Consider the following 18,197-nt stretch of genomic DNA (forward strand, 5'->3'; position numbering starts at 1 on the left):
GCTCGACTGTCAAACTACCCGACCTCTCGACCTTAGTGATGCCTCACTATCACACTAACCGACCTCCCAACCTCAGCATTGCCCGACTATCAAACTACCCAACCTAATGAAACCACCTGACTATGGTACAATCAAGGTCGCGATAGAATAAATGTCATAAAACAAAAAACACTTGACTGTACAATCAACCTGATAAAAATTCACAGAATAATTTGCATTCTTTTATGAGGATTACAAGAAGACTTTATTTCTTTTGTGAATCAAAAATGTACAAAAACAAAAGCCTTAAACAAATTTTTTTCTTTTTTCAAGAATTAGGTTGAAGATCAGATCTAAAAATATTTTGAAGAGAAAAAATTGTAACCTCCCAACTACCCGCCCTTCCGACCATGCGACTACCAACTCGGGGTGACTACAAATGCATATGTTCTAAACTCTCGAGTTTGGACTAAATCACTTTCAACACCACTTTTCTTATGCTATTATGCAACTATTACTCTGTCCTGCCAACTCTCTGTTACCCACCTCGTTTCTTGAACCTTGTAGATAATCCATGTCTGATGTCCAATCGTACAACAAGAGAATCCCACTACCCCAATCACAAGTTTTCCCACCCAAGGTCCTAATTGCAAGAGGATAAGCCTTATCCAATTATTTCTATAAATTCAACATTTCGCCCCTTTGCTCCACACTGAACATCCTTTCTTATTTTTGAAGAATGGTTGCATCATGGCCCTTTGGCTCTACACCACGCAAAGTCTTTACTTGAAATTTCTGCACTCTCCTCAAATACCAAGTTTGTTGTTGCATGAACTAACTTGAGCTAATCATCTCGATTGCGACATTTTCTCAGGGATTCATTCTACTTGTAAATAAAAATAAGCACCTCGTCACTTTGTCGAAGTCATACTAATACATTCAATGGTGTTACCCATTCTGAGCTTGGGTGATAGCTACATTGAGGAAGTACTATCTTGTGGCGCTTCTCCACCTTCATGTAGGGAATTCCTCGCATGGTGGCATAGGCGCTCCTCCAAATATTATCTAACATAATCCTAGCACCACTTACATCGGGATTCCACCTCACATGCCACACACCAACTATTCTAGAATTCTTACGAACTCTCTCAAAAAATCCTCGAGACTACTCATGGATAGCTGGGGAATTTGGCTATTGACATGGGCTTGTGACCCTCATTGCCAAGCTCCCTATGGCAGAAACAGAGGCTTGTGCACAACAAAGGATAAAGCCTATAGAAGCACCACAATAAGACATAATTGGCTTGAGAATATTCGTTTGATCTTTCGCATAATTTTTTCATGTTGGGACATTATTTTGTAAACAAATATCTTGGTGTACACATTGACCGTCTTTGTCAAAAAAAATGTCTCTGTTATATATTTTTACATTGATACAAAGAGCCTCAAAATCTAGTTATTCTAACTAATCTTGTTTTGCAATTTGAATAGATCGTTGAGGTCATTAACTTCATTTATTTAATTATTTATGATATCATTAAGCGTTTAGGAAAAAATGTTATGGGACTCTTCTTCAGTTTGACCTTCAGACACTTTGTAATTACTATTCTTTACTATATTAACTTATTTCCTTTTTCATACAAGCATAGAACACATGTACCCATGCATAATCATAACCACAATCAATATAAAAATCAAGAAAATATTGATTCACGGTTGTATCACATATATATTCAAAACAACACATATTTCACTTGCTATTTATCCATATCGATTACAATAACAACACAACATAACCCATTAATTGGAAATAGTAATCATACAGTATTATCTTTTTTGTCTGTAGTAAAACTGAATATGGCCCTCTATCCACGTCCTCTCTTTTAAATGGATCTCTTTCTTTTGGAGCAAGTTTCTTGTCCCTCCATTACTACTGCATCCTTGCTCTTGCAACCAATCCATAAATTTTGTTCCCTTTTGCTCCTTGTATTATTTCAAACAAGCATGGGCCTGAATATTTTCCTCGGACCATTTAATTTAATGAACTATCCCCTTTACTTCATGGACCACTCAACAATTAATGCCTATCGTCAAGTTCAAGTCTCTTCTTTGCACAATAAATTGTATCACCCCTACTAGGAATTCTCCATTCCTAGCTCTACAATCCATGTCCTCGAACTCAGTAACCTTTTTCTTTTGTTATTCCAAATATTACAACATATGTACATTATTTTTACAATGCAACTCATACTAGAACCTTGGGTGAGACTGTCACATAGACAATAAAACTCTTGAAAACTAATAACCAACAAAAACTCTTTTCTATTGTCTATTCTTGTTTTCTCATCTGATACAAATTGAAGTAAATGTCAAATTGTTCTAACTGTTTACTTATTTTTTTAAGAAATAAATTTTCTATCAAACTATAACTATAGATCTCAATTACAACTAAACCAAATAAACAAAGACAAAGATGTCATTTTGCAAAAAGATAGCTAAAAGTATTTTTTGCAAAAAAAACTTGTTTTCCCATTCCATGTAAATAAATACCAATAAAAATAGGATGAGCTAAAAAAAAATGATATTATCAAAACGTCATGTTTTTCTTCAATTAAGAATAATATATAAAATTACACTTAGAAATTAAGATTCAATATTTTGAAATTAGAAACTAAAATGGAATAGTTTGGAATTAGTTTCAAAATACTTGGCCTTATTTTATCTTTGTTTTTAGAAATTAGTTAGGCCTAAACTTTCTTTGTATATATGAACTTGAGCTATAAGTTCATCTTCTTCTTCACACATAACATTTTAAATAAATAAACTAAAAACTACATGCACACGAATCATGTATACAAATAAGTAGTGACATGCCACCACGTGGCTCTTGTTTTAACTATATATAGGTTATTTATAATATTTTTAGTAATAGCTAAAAAACATGATATGTTAGGATGTTTCTCATATATATATATATATATATATATTCGATAATTTTATTAAATTTAAAAGAATATCAAATTTTATATATTTTTAATTTAAAATCAATTTTAAAACCATTAAAATTGTTTAATAATTTGAAAATTCTTAATATATATTAAATATATTTATATTGATTTATTTTATTATTATATATATATATATATATAGAATATATAATATGCACAAATAATAGACTATAATAACATAATTATGTTGATGAAGTTTTTAGAATTTTAATTTAGTTATCAATAATTAATAGGTGGATGGTAGGGATTTAACCTTTATTAAATATCCATAGAATATTTTTAGTGGTAGTCATGGATATAGGGTGGAAATTTTTTGTTAATTAAAAAAAATGTTATATATATGATGATGATGATTAACTTTCACTAAGAGTAATATGGTGTATAATACCTTAAGAAAGTGAGATACTAATTGAGATTATTTAACATTTGACTTCTATGATCGAAAAGAAGGGAGAGAAGCATTCCTATATCCCTGTAGTTTTGCTGACTTAACAAGTCAAGAAAGTTGGTAGTGTGGCAAAGATTTTGAAATTTAGAAAGGATGTGAGTAAGAGCTAGACAATCCAAGAGAAATTGTTTTTCATCTTCAACCCTCTTACTATCACAAATGTGACAATATCTTTCATACCAAGGTGCTTTGAGAATAGACCAACTCCCAATTTCACTTTGAAGCCCATGAGAATTAGTTATTATCTTGGAAATGTTCATTTTCTTCTTAGCACTAGTCAAGACAGAAAGATAATTTTGGTTCTCAAGATTGAAGTTGATCACCTCCTTGTAATACTTTAGCTTCCTTTTCCCCTCTAATTTCTTATCGTTAAATTTGGAAGTAATAATATTTTTAAAATTATTCTTATTCTTCAAGATAAGTTCCTCCTTTACCCCCTAATGGTCTAGCCAAGGGTCGGTATCCTTATGTCATCCTTGCTTGAGCTAGAGGTGGGGGTTTTGGCTAGAGTTAGAAGCAATTTTAAGATACCTCTTGGCTTCCATGTTGTATAACTTCTTATACATGAGATGCCTAATCATAGCCATGCTTTCAATAGGGGGAAAGCCAACTTTAATCAGGAGGATAGGATAAGGAGTACTTTCTTTAATATTGAGGTTGTAGATTATAATTTTAGACTAAATGGCCCTTTTTCAAGCACTTTTTGTGGTAAATTTTGCCCAAAATCTGATAATTTTTTTTTTTTTTTTAAATCATAAGTTTAAGTCATCTAATATACAAAGTTTGAGTGTCTTAGGGGTTTTTCAAGGCATTGAATCCATTTATACATTCAAAAGTTCATTTGAAACATGAAGAAGTCATAACCTTGCTCCAAATTGTATTGTTGAATTCCCACAAAAAAAAACATATGTTACACACACACAGCAAAATGAATTATGATTTTTTGGGATGCTGTTGGTAAACCACGGTATTGGCCCATAGTATTGTAACAAATCATATTTATAGGTTAAGAATATCCATGGTAACGTGAGGTTGAATCTCCATGTTTAATTCTTGTTACATGTTTTTTTAAATGTATATATGTTTAACTTGTATATTAATTTTTTCATAATTAATGATAATAATGATAATTTAAAATAAAGTTATATAATTTAGTTAATTTTTATGATTTGGAAAGGTGGAATGTATCATGAAATAAGTATATTTATGTCTATCAACATTTACCAACCATTTAATTATGCCCATAGGCATGACTATTTTGGAATAGGACTTCTAGAATTTTAATTTAATTATCAATCATTATTTAGGTGGATGGTAGGGATTTAACCTTCATAGAATATTATAGAATATTCATAGCAGTATACACAGATCAAAGGTTGAGATTTATTTTCAAAGTAGTTGTGTTATTTTTTCCCTTTTAATTAAATTGATTAATTAAAAAACAATGTCATATGAAGTGAGTTATGGTTTTTGGGCGTGTGGTATTGATAAGCCATGGTATTGGCCCATAGTATTGTAACAAAACTTATTTATGGATTAAAAATATCCATGGTAAATTTTGGTTAAATCTCCATAGTTAATAATGTTGTTCAATGTCTTTTTAAATCTATATATGTTTAGCTTATATTAATTATTTTTATAATAACAATACTCACTTCATATGACATGTTTTTAAATTAATCAATTTAATTAAAAAGGTAAAATGGAGCTCTTCTTAGAGCTATAACTTATGAGGAGGTGGAAATGACAATAAAGGTGATGTCCCAAAATAAAGCTCGAGGGCCGCATGGCTTTACAACATAATTTTTTCAAGTATGTTTGAAGATTATTGGAGAGGACATATGATGAGCAGTGGAGGATTCAATGCAATGTTGTTCCATTTTAAGAGTGTTGGATGCCACCTTCATCACCCTGGTTACCAAAAAAGAGAGAGTGGAGGAAACCAATGATTATAGGCCTATAACGTTATGTAATGTTAAATGCAAGGTAATAACCAAGATGATTGTTAAAATGTAGCAAGAAAATGCTTCATTTGACTCATGCCTTAGTCAAATGGATAAATTTGATTTTCCACATCAACAGGATGACTTGGATTGCAGTTAGCTGGAGTGAAACGGCTTTGTCTCCTAATTAAGTCAGTAAATTTGAGTTATAGGTTAGAAGTAGAGTTTTTCATGGGTTGATTGCTAAAATTTAGCAATCCTAGTGAAGTTATTATTAGTTAAATGCAATTAACTGAGCTCTAGTATGTAGTGGAGTTAGTAGGAGTTTAGTTGAGTAGTTATAATAGTTGTTAACTCACCGATCTCTCATTTAAATGATCCACTTACTAAAAATAAACCGAGTTATGCATGTAATTCAAATTTCCTAGTTGGAGTGGAGTAAAAGGCATATTGTAATTATCAATTGTATACTAGTTGTGTGTACAATGTTTTTGCATTGAGAAGGTGGTCAATTCCTTCAAGATTTGCGCAAGGAAATAGGGGATTCTCCTATTTTTTAGGGGCTAATTTCCTCCATTATTGTGAAAGGAAATAATAGGAAAGTAGAGGCCTATTTTGGCTAAGTGTTGGTCAGAGCAGGTCGGTGAGTAGGAGATCATATTTACAGTGCAGGGTGTGCTTCAGGATTGAAGAAAGACATTGTAATTAATCAGTATTCTTATTTGAATTAATGCAAAGCAGCAGAGGGGTTTTTCCCAGTTGGGTTCCCCTATAAAATCATTGTTTTCCTTATGTTTTGATGGTTGCATGTTATTACATGTGTTTCTATAGTGCATTTTCCTTTCCGCGGAATAGTAGAAGAAATTTTTGTCTCTTGATTTCAGTTTGATTTCATTAACAGTAGAAATTTCTTGCAATTTCTATAGATTGCAAATAGACTCAAACCATTTCTTCCTCAGATCACATCGCTAGAATACATGAGGTTTATGGAAGGATGACAGATGGTGTACAACATAATGGTTTCCCATGGGGCAAGATACTCTCTAAAAATCACAAAGAAACCAGGGATGATGATACAATTAGACTTATCGAAGGCATATGACAAGTTGAATTGGGAATTCTTATGCAGTATTCTGAGAGAATTTGGGTTCACAAGAGAATGTATCACTTGGATTTATAATATTATCTCATTTTCATCCTTCTCAATTCTAGTCAATGCCTCTCTGTCAATTCCCTTCCATTTCTCTCACAGGATTTGGCAAGGGGATCCCTTATCTCCATATTTATTTATCATTGTAGTGGAGGAATTAGTGCCTATGTTAAAAGAAACAATCGCTGAGAAAATTTTGGGCCTTGGTACTCCATTGGTACAACAAGCTCAATACTTCAATCAAATTTTAGATCAATTCTCCTTGGATTTATGTATGGACATCAACAAAGATAAATCACAAGTTTTCTTTCTTATTACTTATGTGATTGTCCAAAGACATGTAGCCATAATTTTGGGTATCCAAATAAGTTAGCTCCCATCCAAGTATTCAGGTGCCCCTCTGGAGAATAGTTTGCTTAAATGGATTTTGTGGGAGGACCTCCTTACCAAATTCTATAAAAAATTATCAAACCAGACATTTTGGTCTCTAAACATTGCAGGTAATTTGGTATTACTTAAGGTTGCACTTCAAGCTTTGCCTGCTTATCTATGCTTGTCTATGCTCATCTATGATGGAACCTACCTATAATATTCAAGAATTCCACCGTATTCAGAGAGATTTTATTTAGGGAGGATCTCTCCTGGAAAGAAGTGGCCACTAGTAACTTGGGATACCATGTGCAACCTAAGCTTAGGGGAGGATTAGGCCTCCAAGGTCCAACCATCATGACAACAATCCTAAGTGCAAAGATTTGACAGAGATGCATCCAAGGGGGATTAGACCTTTGGTAAAAAAAATGGAAGTTTAATTATGTACCTCCCTTGCCTCAACAAAGTTTGATTAGAATGGACACTTTGGCCCTACTAGGCTCTTCTATTTAGACCCTGCTTAAAATTGAATCGATTTAATTCAAAAGCAATGCTTCTAAGAAGTTAAAAATGGGTGCACAACATTGTTCTATGTGGACTCTTGGAAATAACTTCCAAATTTGGAAACCCATGATGAACTGGAACAATTAAGACAACACATGGATGCCAACAACAGAGTTATAATAGAGGATTACTAGACAAAGGAAATAGATGAGCATAAATGGCATAAGTGGATTCCCTGAGAGTATGGGTAGCCCCGTCCAAAGGGGGACATCTAGGGAAACTTTTGAAAAACCTACAAGACCGTAAAATACCTCTCTCTAACCATGAGGAAGAACTTCATGGGGTTATTGTTGGCTTGTATGGGCCTGAACCACGTTCAAAGGTGATTTAGCCAAACAAATCCCAGTACTACTGGCCCTTTTAGCAACAGCCCGCGGATCACGGACTGAGGTCTCACCCAAAGTAGTATGGGAGGGTGCTAGAACTAGGTTTCCGCACCCTTGGGATGTCTAATGGGCTTTTGGAGGTCACCGATCTAACCCGTCGCTATGCGCACTTGCAATCCCTTCGCAACCTGCGGTGTGGCTTCTGCGCAGCCTTACTCGGGGCGCGACCCGTATAATACCCAAGTTCCCTGCTAATTAACTGATTAATTAACTTGTGTGTGTAAGATTTAGGGTTATTACAGCATATTCAGCAATCATATCAGTTCGCGTGATACATAAACGAATACAAACATAAAGTAGATAATGCATAGCAATTACACAGGAATAGGAATCAACTTCTCTTTTATTAATCTTCAATCTTGCTTACAAACTCGACACCGCCCTGCGTACTCTTCTGCAGGGGTCCACGCACTCAGCTGCGGACTCTACTAGGCCTCTACGTACTCAGCTACAGAGCCTCTTCCTACTACTACAACCCAAGACACTTAGAATTCTACTCTAAGCTTGAACCATTCCTTCGCTACTCATTCTATCATCTACTCCCTTTACAACTTAGAGCCTCGCTCTATTTATACAATCCCATGGTCCGCAAACCATGGGTAGGCTGACATGACTTTACATTACATTACATTACTTTAGGGCGGACAGCCCTATGACTTACCTCTACTTCATGCTCCGTGCCCGCATTTCGCAGAGTCTTACAAAACCTTTGACCAAAACTTGGGCTTTGAGCCCCAAAACCTATTATGGGGTAATTCCATGCCCAACAAGCCCCCAACACAATCATCGTGACTCGTCCCAAGTCACTTTGCTGGTGTGGTGATCTTGGCATCGAACCCCTCCAATCGATCTTGCGCTGCACGGAGGTCCACATCGCATTGTTCTGTAGTCTGCTGAATCTTCTCCACTCTTTCGACCGAAGTCTCGCTGTCAGGGGCAAATCCTTGTCTTAAGGCATGCATCACCTTCATCTGTGTGAGCTTTCCTTCGATGTCTATAGTGATGAGGAAGGCCTCATCAATCCAAGGTTGGACACGTACCTTAAGGACTGCCTCTTTCAAACGCGCGGCATCCACCTATTCCTTCAACGCCTTTGCCTGTTGTAGCTTCGCAAGCTGTTGGGTCAGGACAACTGTCTGCATCATTTTATGCACACTATCATACTGCACTTGAAGCTCCCGCACCTCCATTTCCAGGCGCTGTATGTTGGGGTCCTCCTATAATGAAGTGAGGACCGTGAAGGATTCTTCCAACATAACAGTGCAGTTCTGTATAGCCTGTCTTATTTCCTCCAGCCCTTTTTTAATAGTGCCAGTGTGCTACTCCCTAACTTTTGGGGGCGTAGAGGACTGCGCCTTTAATCGCAGCTCGGCAATCTAAAGGTTGAGGTCCATTTGTACCCTCGTCGCTTCCTCCTTTGCTTCATGGTATCCACTGGCTAATTTGTGGATTCGCACTCCAACTGGTAGGTCTGTCATGATTTTTAGCTCTGGAACATGACGACATGCTTCCTCTACCATTTTCTCCCGCTGTTAATTCTATGCAAGCACTTCATCGCACTGTAGACTAAGTTGTTCAATGTTGATTCTCTGTTCACTGAGCATCTGTATTGCGCATCCTTCCCTAGCGCGGAGTTCTGCTGTCGCTTCGTCCTGTAGCTGATATAGTGTATCCTACGGAAGGGCAGCCAAGTTTAGGCCAAGTCCCTTGATCCTGCCCACCGCAGCTCTGTCCTCCTCGTTTTTCATTGTTAGCGCTCCTTCCGGTAGCACTATGGTGTTGGCAATTTTTGTGTGCAGCAGCTGCTCCACTGCTGATGTACCTGCGGCACCGTAAGTAGCTATTGTTCCTTCCTATGGGTCCCGCACCTGAAGTTCCTGTAGTTGTGTCCTTAGGGCCCCCAACACATTCTGTTGCTTCGTTATAGATTCTTGGAGCGCTTCCCAGGTGACCTCGCGAACTGTGTCGCCGATGTCATAGAGGTCACCCTCTGTCAATGTAATTGGCTCGATGTCCAATTTGGAAGCCTTGGCCTTCTTTCGTGGACCTGACCGCTCCGTGACGTACAACCATTTCAGTTGAGTGGACGTCGTGCTCGGGTCTGCGCCTTTTGTTGTATCTGGTCCCTATCCTGTAGATGCATTATGGCTCCCTTCCTCCTATGTCGCGGTGGCCCCTATTGCTGTTGCTGCTCTTTCAGTGGCCTTTGCCTGTTCTGTGGCTGCCTTTGCTGCTTCGCCGATAGCCCTTACCTCTACAGCTACTTATTCGTTGCGCCTCTCCTAGGCCAACTTCGTGACACGCATCTTGGTTGCATCCTTCTGCTTCTGTGCTATTGTTCTATCCCTTTCTCCCATATCTAGGGCATGCTACTCGAGAGGCCATGATTCAAGCACGGAGAAGATGACATCATTAATTGCAATGAAAGGAAACTTGGTCCAGTTCTGCATCGGATTCTTACGCACCTTGATATACACATTGTGCATATCTGAATTGAAGTCTTCAAAGCTCCACAAACTGTTGTACACTATGGGGGATAGGCGTGGCCTCCTATTAATCCACATCTGAAAGCTCGCCTCCATAAGCACCCATAATATTTTAGTTTCACGGATTCGCGTGGCATCCTTCGTAGCCCAAAGCGACGCATATTTTGCCACCTCTGGCAAGCCTTGTTCAATATGAGGGAACTGACTGTCCTCAGGTAGTTCCCTTGTCACCAATAAAATAGACAAGAGAAACCATGCATAGTGGAAGGTCTTGCCCTACTCCTGATCTTCCTTGCAGTTGGTTAGAAATTCTTCACAGAGGAATTCGGCCCAGTTGAATTGGACCCCCTCCATACCTTGTTCTGCCAACGCAACGTCTGGCACTGGTACCTCATCTCTGCGGCATTTTCTCATCACCTTCCTAGCCAGCAAGTGGGTGGCGACGCACACCCCTTTGTCTTTAATGCTACTAATTGTGTAGCCTCTCTTCTTTTTTTCCAATTTATACTTCTTCATGGCCTCTGTGAGTGCCAAATCTCCGCTTTTTCCAACTACCTCCGTGGGGTCCTTTCCCTTACAGGGAAGCTGGGAAATCCTATGGATAAGCTCCGACATGATGGGAATAGGCTCCTCCAGCCATAAGTACCCATCATACACAAGGCAAAGTAGCTACCTGATGACAAAGATCGTGATAGGTGCGTAGTGAAAGTGCAGAATCCATAGTAGGTGGAGTAGTCTGGCCTTCTCCACATCATGTAGCCATTTTTGTGGCTCTAGCGTTGTAACTGACCCCTCCTTGCTCTATTTCATGAGGTTCTCAGTCTCCAAATGTGGGAATATTTCACTGTCCGCGAGGTCCCAATCTTCAAATTTCATCGTGGGCACGTGGCGCAGGATCGAGCCCTCAAACAAAATTCCATCTAGGAGGAGCAGGGTTTGGAGTGTGCTCTTAGCGGCATCGAAATCCTTGGGTACCTTGGCTTTCCCTTTCCATGGAGGAACGTACTCGGGCAGTTTTGTTGTAGCGCGCATCGGCTGGATGTCTTCTTCCATTTCTTCATCTGCCTCTATCTCATCTACAAGAGCCTGGAGGTCCTCCTCCTCATCATCTATCTCAAGGTTGACAGCCTTGCCCTTTTCTTCCATGGAAAGTTTACCGAACCACATATTTCACGGGGACATGCGGACTAGTCCCATTGCTTATTTATCCTTCTTGGGCCTCAGCATCTGAGGTGATTTGGAATTTTCGGCGCATCCCCCACCTGCACTGTAGGGCTATGTGTGGCTTCCTCAGCAGTACTCTCTACAAAACCGACACCTTTCCTGGTAGTTGTCATCTTGTTTGAACTGTCTGTGGTGGTTCGCAAACTTGGGGGCTCGAATATCGCTTGGCGCTCAACACTCTGTGCTCTTCGTAATAGTTCAAATCTCAACTAAACAAGTTTTATCTTGTGGATAGCTTTGGGAGTTTTATAGCTTCTTTTGAATTTGAATTTGACCATTCCCCCCACTTCTAAGTCATTAATGCATTCTTGGTGGCAGATTGTCCCAAATCTAGCCCTTAATTCATGTCTTAATTGCCCACCACCCACTCCCTTTTGCCTTAAATTGGACATCTCGTCATGAATAGTGACGCCAATGGTTACTTCCCAGTTTACCCACGTGGCAGCACAGCCCCCCGTGCGCGGGTGCGAACCTTGTACCATGCTGATTCTGTGTGCACCTCCTTCATTGCGCAGTTCCCAAACAGACTCATTTAGAGTCTTGTGCTCTCTTTCAACTGTCTGGAGCACTGAGACTGTGCTCCCTACGGCTAGTCAGGTGGTCACACCATCTATGCAAGACTTCAATTCACCTTCCAGTATAGTCCGTGGACACTCCTCACTTGCCCTCGCAACAGCTGGCGCCGTGTGTTCTACCTCATGTGGTGCACTCCTCTTGTTACTACGTTTGGTAAGGTGTGGTCTCAGCCATGGTAGTAGAGTCATAAATTCTCGGCGACAATATTCTAATGCAGTGGTATGACCATCCGTATCTTGCCTTGTCATCCTTGGTTTATCGACAAGACATGCTTGTGTGACCTCATTTTCTAGTCTTTTGATCTCAACATCCATCAACATGATTTTCTTCCTCAATCATACCTGATATTATTCGAGTTCATGAAGTCTAAGGTTCCCTCGTTGAATGGCTTCCCAAATCCTTATATGGTCATCCTCACATAGCTGTGTGATTCCTTCATCCTGGTCTTCACGCACTGTCATAATTGCAGGGGCTATTACGTGTGGATTCCTTTTGCTATTCCCTTCAAAAATTTTGGTTTCTACTCTGTTTCGTACCTTCAGAATCATCTTCACGCTCAAGTTTTTGCACAGGGTCCTCTAGGCTCATCGAACCGCTGGCACGTGCAGGTCCCAATCAATTCGTCTCGTCTGGTGAACCTTGTTCAGTACTCCACGCACCCTATCGAATGCCTCGTCATGGAGAATTGGTAACGCCCATCGTCCTTCATGTTGGTGTGGTTTTTTCCGATTCTCTAGGCTGGGGGTGGTGTGCGCTTGTGCATCCTGTAAACCATATGTCTGTACCCATCGGGAAAGGTGGATGCGCAAGTTGTTCTGTCCTAGCTAATTGGTTTTCGTTCGAAGCTGGGGTTTTCCAAGACGTAGGTGCATCATCCTTCCACATCCGCACTAGTCTTCAAAAGTTCCTTGATGCGTACCCCACCATCGGGCAGGTGTTGCGCGCAGTGCCCACATCAGCACATCGAACTGCTGCTTCTCTGGTACTACACTTTTGAATTTGCTCAGAAATTCATCCACCGCTGAAAATCCATCATATGTCAACAACTCCCTTGCCTCTGTTGTTATGAAACGCAATGACCTGCTCATCATGTTGTAGTTCAGTGTTGTTACTTCATGCAGCTGATTCTGCCATCGCTCTATCTCTTCGTTTGAATCTGAAGTGTAGGAGCTTTCGCACTCCCACGAAATCCTTCCATCTACAGTCAGATTCACTGAATCCTCTCCTTGTGAAGTTTTCTTGTAGATACAGTTGATATTGTCATCACTATCATCGTCATGCACCGGTTCGGTGTATCGCACTTCTTCGGCTGGATCTAGTGGTACTACCATGCGTAATGACTTTTTCTCAAAGATCATTTTGCGCTTCTTCAGATTTATGACTCTGTTCATATCGGTAGCCCAGTCTATTCATAGTAGTGCAGGATAGGGATTGCTATCATCGACAATCTCTATCACTTCAAAATCTTCCTGCACGCTCGTGCCTTCAATATCGACTGTTACCCCTTGCAATCTTCCCATGGGAAAAATATTATGTTGGTTTGCCATTCGTAACTGAATAGGGGACCATTGTAACACGGGTCTACCCATGCATTCCCATGTTTGCTTTGGTAATACATTCGCATTTGAACCTAGATCCAGGATTACCTGATCCATTTCGTACTCACCTATTTGCGCAGTCAACCTCATTTCCCTTCCTGTGTGCAATGCATGCTTTCCAAGTTTCCGGACCACATGCAGTTCTCCTGACCCCGCGCACCTAGTGATAAGTTCTTGTAGCCCTTTGACTACCTCATTGACACACAATAGTTTCATGCATGTCTCCAGAAAGGTAGTGAGCATTGAAGGATCCATCCCTGGTTTTAGTTGATCCTTACTACCTGAAGTGGAGGCCTCCATGAAGCTCTTCTTAGCTTCCATGAATGTCTCTTCGCGCGTTCTAAATCAAACTCAAGTTCCTTTGTAGGAGCTTTGCAAACCCACGCACTGTCTTCTAGCTGCTTCCCTTTATCATCTCCCATGTCCATACCACTCCTAAGCATCATGTTTACATTTGGGTCTTCTTCGCGCAGTCAGACCTCATCATTTGTAAATTTTGGATCGGAGGGGGCTAGAGTACCCTCTTTTTGCACATTTTTGCTATCAGCGCAGGGCAGTCTTCTACCTCATGATCAAACTGATTACAGTACCAACATTATATCCTAGTCAGATTCGTACAATCACGGGCATAATGCCCTGGCCCTTCGCAATTGTAACAAATTATCTGTCCACGACCCCTTCCTGGTCCCATTCCACCTCGACCCCGACCGCACCCCTGAAATCCAGTTCACACCATCCCTGCATTTGGGTTGAGAGCTCACATTTCGGTCTGCACCCTGTAGGCATGATTCTGATCCATCATTAGTTCATAGCTTCAGCAGGTGCGTTTGTCATGGCCTATTGACCTACAGAAATTACAAAACAATTGTTGGGGCATCTGCATATACTTCTGCATTAGATGACAATTATCCGTGGTATGTTTTCCTCCTATCTGGCAGATCACGCACCATAATGCAGATGCCACGCTCAGCCCCACCTATGCCTCTAGTCTTAATGGCATTGGACCTCCCCCTGCCAAGTAGATCACAAACACTCGACAGTAGTCCTTGTCATGCCCTTGGCCTTTGCATTTTATGCACCATACTTCCTCGCGCACCTCTGGCCGAGCTGTCCTGTCTTGTTTCAAACTTTGCATCTCCAAACACAGATTCTATAGTTGCGCATGGATTTGTTGGACTCCCAACCCAGAGTCTTGTATAGGGGTCTCATGCAATCTCATTGCCATCTCTAATGCTTCGGCCTAGGTGGAATGTTTTTGTTGTGACAACGTCGTCCTTAAGTGTGGCGTAAGTGAGGCCACAAACCATGCGCGATGCTGTGCATCTGTTAATGTCATATTGGCTTCAGGGATTGTACTCTTCAGCCTTTGGTCGAGATCCCAGGGGGTCTCGGCTGGGAGCATCGTGATCTCCTTAAATCCGATGATTGATTGTGTCTCTGATTTTGGCCTGCTAAATTCCCTGTTCAGCCGATCTGGATCTCTTCAATTCCTGCGTTCGGGCGGTCATTAGAATGCTTGATATACCACGTTAATGTGTGATCCTGCAGCATGCTCACCAACAAAGACTTTTTAATATTATCATCCATGACGCCCTGTGCTTCACATACTTCTTTTACCACGAACCAAAATTGGTCTGGATCTTCATTACCTACTCCTTTGAACACTGATAGTTTGATCGCACTCACCATAATGAACTGCGATGGTGGTGGAGGTGGAGTGGGTGGAGATGGAGGTGAGGAGGGCGAAACGAGTGGAGGTGTGGGTGGAGGTGGTAAACGTGAAATTCTCTGTCTTATCAAACTGAACGCGCTTCTAGAAGAAACTTTCGCGAGCACCTCCTCACTTTCCCGCGAGGGTGAAATTAAGGGACTGTTTTATTCGCGTAGTCCCAAACATTAGTTTATTTGCATAACCTGCTTTTCACACAATAGCATCTTAAACCAAGTGTTCAAAGATTTAATATACTTACCTCACAGTCCCTTGATTGTAGGTTTTAACCCCGTACAGATTACCTGCATACGAATTCTAAAACACAAAAAATAAACAATGTGAGAGCATAACACATAAAACACATATACATAGAGATTTTCCCCTGGATCCCAAAACTGGGACTACTAGCTTGATTTTTCATTATATTCCTTTCAATTTTACAATACATATTTATACATGTCGAAGCAACCAATACCATGGACCGAAAACCATCATGTCCAAAACCATGTGTGAAAAACATGCACAAAACCATAGGTAGGTCCTCCCAAACTAATATAGGGTCCAAAACCAAAATTGTCTGGGGCACTGCCCCGGACCCCATAGAGTGGGGTTACCTGCACCCCTCAAACCCCCTGTGACTCCCCTCACTACGCAATCGGCACAACAAAGGGGGGGCTTTGCCCCCCTTCTAACCCCCCGTTTAACTACGTGGGCTAGTCATGGAAAGAATATAACACAACCCAACATTCTCCCACTTGTTGTTTTCTTTCCACAGGGGACCATGTTGAAGCCCCGAAAATCGGGTCGACAACAAGGGGGATACCCACCCGGTCCGGAACTTGGTTGGCAGCTCCTTGTCCGTTTGGTATAGCGGGTCCGACTGGGGATAATGGGACCAGTTTCCCAATCTAGGGGGTGTGTGTGTGTGTAGAGTTGGATGATGCTGATCTAGAAGTATTTTAAGCTAATTTAATTCGAACTTCTAAACTGACTCTATGCTATTGTAATCTAATAAATACAACACATCTAATCTATGCTAACCCAGGGTGTATTTCTTCTATTATGCGATCTAAAGAGATTTCGAACAATAACTGGTAGTAAAGATCATTCAGCTATCATAAGAATAGAAATCAATTAAGATAAACCATTCTGCATAAAAAGTTAGGCAAAACAGTTGTGAACAGCATATCGCATAATAAGTTATTCATATGTCAAGCACAAATAAATGACTCCACCGTACAGAAGTGCCAAATGGTAACCCACATATTCATACATTAACATATAAACAACTAAAACTGCATATCACTCTAAGAATATAAGCAGAAATTGGTCAAGAGATAAAAGTACCATTTATGACTGATTTCACTCATAAACTTCAAGCAATAACGATTTATCTCTACTTGTTCTAACATCTACTAAGAGTACAGAAGTGCAACATCAGTAGCAGACATCAAAATGCAAACATTAATAAACCTCGATCCATTCATTCATCAAAACCTCCTCTGAGGGTGCAGAAGTGCATGTTCCGAGGACAAGTTTTTGACAAATTTCTGGACCCTTCTCCAAATGCAATGAGAAGGGTTAAAATACTACTTCCTAATTCTAATAATAGTATTATTACAAAATTTAGGATGCGGTTTTCAAATGACCGTCCTTTTTCTAATCTAGTTGAAAGAAAAAACAACATTCTAAATAAAGTCATTTATGAACTTGGTCCTTAAAGTTGCAAGTGTTCAGCATGGGCTTAAGGAGAGTCGGTTGACTGATTTCTGCATTGAGCTGGGCTGCGAAAATGGCATCTACGAGAGCTGGCGCTACTTTTTCAGCCGCGTTTGTAATGCATTTCACCGTCATCCATTGGCTGTGCGGTTTAACCAAGTACGTCCAGTAACATTCCCAATTCAACCTGGCCAATGCTTGGATTGCTTTCCCTTTTGCCTGTGCTTTCTGCCTCCATTCTGTTTCCAGTTGTGACTTATTTGGTAGGTATCCCAGGGTGGTCTCTGCAATTAAATTGGCCCTGTGTAAATTCTCATTTACACAGTCGATAAGAATACTTGCCTGAGTTGCCGCTGTCTCTGCTGCTTGCTCCGCCTGCCTGATTTGATCGTCCCATTTATTAAAGAGCAACTCTTTATGATTTTCGTTTATCCTGGGTGCACCTGCTCTTTTTCCTTCATCATCATCCTGCCAAGTCAAATATTCTGTCACCCTCTTGTCATTTTGATCATAGTCACTCCGCAAGTCCACCACTTGACTGGTGATTTTATCGCTCAGCTCGCAATAGTGACTCCACTGTGATATTTTTCGTCCCAACTCTTCCTGTTGCTACAATAGTTTCTCGTTCAAGCCAATAGATTCTGAAATAAATTCTGCTAGCTTAGGCTCATCTTTATGCATTTCTTGTAAAGTCTGCAATTGTTTTTCTTTCTCTTCGAGACTTCTTTGATAGCCTATCTGCATCTGTTGAAATTCTTCCTGTAGTTTCTCGAGCTGTCTGGAAGCTTCAGTGTTAGCGTTGGCTTGTTGCAACTGTTGTTGTAGCAGCTGTATATGATTTTCTTGTTCTTTCAATAGTTGTTGAACTTCCGATGCCTTGTCAATAGTCGCAGAAGCATATGCTCCTGCGATCTGAGACAGCTTTGTGAGATTTTCGGTTGGATTATTATTGGGGTCTTTCCATAAGACGTCCAGATGTTCAGCATCTTGTGACAGTGTACTTTCTAGTTTTCTCTTCTTCCTCTGTCTCCTTACA

This window comes from Pinus tabuliformis, chromosome 9 (assembly GCF_031772625.1).
Source record: "Pinus tabuliformis cultivar Carrire ecotype Pingquan chromosome 9, CPIR1, whole genome shotgun sequence".
Classification (NCBI taxonomy): domain Eukaryota; kingdom Viridiplantae; phylum Streptophyta; class Pinopsida; order Pinales; family Pinaceae; genus Pinus; species Pinus tabuliformis.